This window comes from Austrofundulus limnaeus, unplaced genomic scaffold (genome assembly GCF_001266775.1).
Source record: "Austrofundulus limnaeus strain Quisiro unplaced genomic scaffold, Austrofundulus_limnaeus-1.0 Scaffold92, whole genome shotgun sequence".
NCBI lineage: Eukaryota > Metazoa > Chordata > Actinopteri > Cyprinodontiformes > Rivulidae > Austrofundulus > Austrofundulus limnaeus.
This window is the reverse complement of record NW_013952494.1, coordinates 324083-329624: the sequence shown is the minus strand read 5'-3', so window position 1 is coordinate 329624 and position 5542 is coordinate 324083. Positions and strand designations below refer to the sequence as shown.

The following is a 5542-nucleotide window of genomic DNA, read 5'->3' as shown; positions in this document are numbered from 1 at the left end:
TATATATACATGTATACATTTTTAAATGGCAAGTGCAGCATTTTTGTTGCAGTTGTGGGCACCTCCAGTGGGCATTTCATCATTTTTCTCCTAAAATAATGTGCAATGTAAATAACTAATGGTGGTGTAAAGTTTTATGAAATGTAGTTGTTTTCCTTCTTTTTTAAACTGGTCATGTTTAAACTAAATGTTAGCCCATAAATCCAGACAGAATTAATATTAAAACCTAAACTTTAACTCTTTAACCTAAGGGATAAATGAAGTACAACACCACCTTTAAAGTCTTCTTTAGGACATTTACAGTATTTCTATTTAACAATAAGTACAGGAGTGCAGTTGAAAAACAATGAGTGTCAGAGTATTTCTTTTGCCGACAACAGATATTATAAATGATGGCGACGAGGATGGCCGCCTTCTTAGTGAAGTGAGGATCATTTCTTCTGAAATAAGGCAAGAGTTGAAGAACGACTGTCAAAAAAGAGCTTTGTATTGCACTGCGCTCTACATGTACACACACACATACAGCGCGCCGTACAAGCAGAGTGTGAGGCAAGGACCAATGAGGCAGTTTATATCGGGATTTTGTTTCACAGCTATGGCCTCCTGGGAGAGAGGGGTCTGCCAATAACACTTAAGAGACAGAGCAGGAAAAGTAAGTGCTTTTATTACAGCTCATCACTCATGTAATTTCTGGCAGCATTTGTGATTACAGATCAAGTGATTGACTAACTACACATTCAGCGGCTGAGTTATGAAAGGGGAGCCTACCATTCGAGGCCCGGCAGATTCCCGGTGTCAGCTGTAACTCATCCCCTCCCGGGGTGCTAAATCAAAGAACGCACTGCAGCAGGAAGAGTTAAATAATAACTTCAGCTTTGTCGTAAATCTGCCAAAAATTAAACCTGTGTGGACGTTGCTTAGCTGCAATGTTGTACTGGGGGAAAAAATGTTGGATCGTAGGGGATCAATAGAGGCCCTGATGGAGGTATTGATGGATGACAGGTGAAGTGGGTGTGTGTGTGCGTGCGCTTGAGGGGTGGGATCGGATCACCCTCGGGTTAGGTAGAGAGCACGGCTCAGGGTGTTTAATCGACAGGTCTCACCTTGAATCGATTGGCAGGAGTCTTGCAGGGCAAAGACGTGATACACACAACCAACACTTACTCAAACTGAAACAAACCACAGGGAGTGTCGAAAGGATGTTGTGGATGCGGGGTGGGGATGAAATCTCTCAATGCCATCAGTACTAAATGTTGGCATGTGCTCAGCGTTGGGCTCAGAACTCACAGCAAAAACTCAAGTCTAAGACATTGTTTTTTTTAACGATTAACTTATTAAACTCTCTCGAGCCATTATTCAGTATCTTTTTTAATGCTAAGAACAGTCCCAATTCATTATTACACTTTTAATTTAATTTATCACCTGGCATCATGCAGCAAATTAAAAACATTATTACATCCCAAAAGGATTTCTACAAATAATTCATTGATTGCTATTTTATTGTGTTTTTCAGTTAAGAGTCTCAGCAGACAATAACCACTGAGCAATGGCTCAGTGGTTAGCACTGATGCCTCACAAGACGGTTCTGGGTTTGATCCTCAATTTGAACCTGGGGTCTTTCTGTGAGGAGTTTGCATGTTCTCCTTGTGCTTATATAGGTTTTCTCTGGGTGCTCCTGTAACACAAAAAATGAATGTTGTTGAAATGTATTCAGATTAAATAACATGGATGTATTATTTGTATGGGAACAAAATTAACACAAATGTTCTGTGTCTTCATAGCACCCAGAATGGACCCATGCAGGGTTTAAGGGTGTAGACTTCAATCCACTCAGTGTTACTACATTTTTGACAATCAAGGTGTTCGATAATTTTCAGCTCTTTCAAAGTTTCTAATATGTACAATGGGTTGCCATTGGGCCCAGGCCGCCCTTGCAAAAGAGATATGTGATCTCATGGGATATGCAATAAAATTCAATAAGATACTGTTTCAAAGTGTAAAAAAAATGTTTGGTCAAATGTGGACATTTAAACAAACAAAACGACAAGGTATTCTTAATCTTTACAAAACAGCATTTCTTTCTGAACAGCAATATGCTGAAAAAGCAATCCACCGTATTCTTGGTTATTGACAAAAAATGAAGGCCACATCAAAAGAAACACAGTGCAGACATGCAGAGCAGGCTAGAGTCTAAAGAAAGCATTGTTTTCCGTAATGATCCCATTTAGTTTGGGAAACCTCATCATATAGTATTATCTCTGCAACGAATCAATTTCCTCACCCTCAAAAGAACCTCAGCAGCCTGCACATCTGACTCACACAGCAGAGACGGTCAGCTCTGGTTACGCTCCACTGTGAAATGTCTTGCAAGAGGCCAAGATCTGAGATGCTGCCACGTCCTTAATAAACAACATGTTGCAAGTAATAAAATAAATGTGGCTCTGCAGCACACACAGTAAAACAAGGAAGAAAGACAAAAACCTTTAACCTTCTTAACTTTTGTTGAGATGTTGGCTTCGACTGATGAATCGATTGACTTTAGATGAGGTCAAGGTTTGATGCATGTTGTTGACTGAGGTGGTTTGTGAAAGTGGCGTATTTGCTCAGAAACACTGTTGAATGAAGTGCAATTCATTAATGTTAATATGGAGTCTGTTTTAGAGAACTAGAGCACCATAAGCTGATAATGGGAAAAAATACAAAAATATCTATTTGTTTGAAAGCAGAGTTTGTGCTTAAAGTATTAGATGTAGAATTTTTTTAAAAAAATACTAGAAAATAGGTTAAAAACAATCTCTAGATTCACAACTTGTTCTGAAATGATTCATAAATGGTACATACTTCTCTGCACTTGGGACAGAGTTTAAATGTTTCACAAGACAAGAGACATGAAAAGATGAGTTTCACATTGTGGTTTCACTTGGGGTGAGGCGGAGGCCATCTGAAAAGTTGTTCTCCAGTGTCGAAGTCAGAAGAACAATTGAGCACCATTGATGTAAAGCCACTGCGAAGTCTTCAGTTTTGAACAGAGACTGGAGACAATCCTCTGAGCCCCAGGACTTGTACATCCTCCAGGAGGTCTGGGTTTGTGCCTGAGCCTGTGCCTCTGCAACGTGCTGCTATCGCTTCCAGATTTTTGGAACGGGGGAGACGGTTAGGCAGATCTTTCCTGAAGCAACAAAAAACAAAAGAAAAAAAAGAGACAAAACAATAAGAATGGATGTAATAAACTGCCTTTGTTGTGTAAAATATACTTTTTGAAGTGTGGGTAAATTTATTTTCATTTTATTGCACAATATAATACAGCTGCTGGATATAACTTGATCTGTACATGAGGAAGATTTCATTCGAAAGTCTTTTTATCTGTCAAGTTTGAGTAGTATGAGCAAACACATTTCACTTTTTACATAAATACTGCACACCATGTTTATTAGAACACAATATTTATGCATTTGACATTATAAATGTCTTGTTTTTTCATTTGATAAACACTTGTCTTTTATAAAACTTTGCATTGAGCTTTCTGACCCTGTTTACCCGATGCAAGGTGCCAGCTGTGGGCCTGCACTCTTTTTTCCCCCAGTGGCGGTAAAAGCTGCAATATAGTCGAGAGTTCATGAAAACTGTTTTGTCTGCTTCTGTTGGGTTCTTTCTTCTGCTCCCAAGACCTCCCTGTCCCGTAAAAAAAAAAGAAAAAAGTTCCCTTTCATCCTTGCTCATAGGTGATTGATGGGTGGCCATTTCCTGTCTTGTCCATCCTTGTTGCAGACCTAGCTGTGGCAAAGTCTGCGTCATTTAACACTCCATTTCCCTCATCTTTGTTTTTGTTTTTCTTTCTGTCTCTGCACTCTCACTTCTGTCTGTCTTATGCTCTTCAGAGCTTTCAGGTCTCTGCAGACCTTGGATCAGCCTCTGCTAAACTTGCGTATCCTATTAGAAAAACACACAGAATCTACTCAGCTTGTTCCAACTATCACAAAAAAACAATTGAGTTGGAGAATTTAAGCAAACTAACAGATACCAGATATGCAATAAAATAATATGGGGCAATACGTTTATTTGAAAAAGGAAAAATGAGAATGTGAGATACTTTGTTTTTTTTTTTCATAACAAAACCAGAACTTTTACACTTGAGAAAATGTCTTGGAGTTCATGCCTAAAAAGTCTGTGCAGTTAAATGTATACTTCCTTTCTCTACGCAATTAAAATGCTTTATAGTTTCTCTGTGTGAGGTCCAGGGAGGTGATTTGTGTAAGCAGGTGGTGATTTGTACTGGTTATCCCAGGAGAATCAAGGATTTCTTAATTTGCACAAATGAATCAAAGCAACACTCTGGTTATGAGGAGGTGACATTATAACAGGACATCCAGCTCAAAAAAGTTGATCTTGCATAATAACCCACTTTAAGATGTGTTTCCTTGTTACAGAAGCATGTTTTCCCTTTGACTGGCAATGATGTGACTGAAAGGGATACTGTTATTTGCAAACTGATGCTCTCTCTGGTCTGCAGAAATATAGACATAACTAAATATTGTCATACTTTTAAAATAAAATGCAAAAGACGTAATGCACAGAATAAAAGACATTGCACATGCTTTAGTGAGTCGCAAAGGTAATCTTGTGATGTAACTAATTACATTTACTGTGGAGTAATTATTTATTTAATTACTTAATTGCATCTTTATGTTTACTCTAAGCACTGAAACACAGCGCTAAGATGCTCTTTATACATTACAGTTTTTTAGTGACTGTGTGTGACATGTTTGGAGAAAGATGTGGTTTGCGTGCATCAAAGCTGCACATATGGAGGCGAGGGAATCACTACGGAAATATTGCTTTCATCAGAGCACAGTATAATTGTAATTGGCTTCATCAGAATGTTTCAATCAAATACAAACTCTTTCTGTTGACTTTGGCTTTGGGTTTGTGTCTGACGTTCATGCTTCACCATGACAAACAGGCAAGAGATGAGCTAAAACAGATTATTAGTTATAAAAAAAATGCACCCCCTTTTTGTGAATCAGATGGATTCAGCATGCTTCTCCAGTCTGAAATCAGAAACCCCAGTCAATAGACAAATACGTTTAGAGGTTCAAGTCCAATGAAGCAGCAACACGGAAGCTCCAAATGTAATGAAACAGACTTAAGGCAAAAGAAACGCAGCATGAAACTGCTCATTTGACCCCATTTAAAAACTTGATACCAATTAGAGACTTCTGTGTGTAAATAATTTAGACGATCTCTCTCTCACTGAACACACACAACATAATTTTACAGGCAAGCGCACATGTGTGCTTGCATGCTTGTGCGTGTGCGTCGACTCACAGTCACCCTGTGAGCCTGCAGCACGTGCACGCTCCTGTGCATGTGCACACACGCACACCCAAACAGATTCCACCACGCTCTGGAAACAGACTTTTTAATGAAGCCTTTGCAGGAGGAAAGTAGAGCAGAGATGCATTCTGGCCCATTTCTGCCTTCTTCTCACCCTCCTCTCCTCCATCTCTCTCTCTCTCTCTCTCTCTCTCTCTCTCTCTCTCTC

At 39.2% G+C, this 5542-nt stretch overlaps 1 long non-coding RNA gene across 2 annotated transcripts in view; it reads right to left on the bottom strand.

Moving 5' to 3' along the window:
• Window positions 1-644: 644 nt before the first annotated feature.
• Window positions 645-5542, bottom strand: part of LOC106520422 (uncharacterized) — a 15458-nt gene continuing 10560 nt past the window's right edge. For both annotated transcript variants that reach the window (XR_001310551.1, XR_001310550.1), the window contains one exon: window positions 645-3169. This is a non-coding gene — a long non-coding RNA (uncharacterized LOC106520422). The remainder of the gene's footprint in view (window positions 3170-5542) is intronic.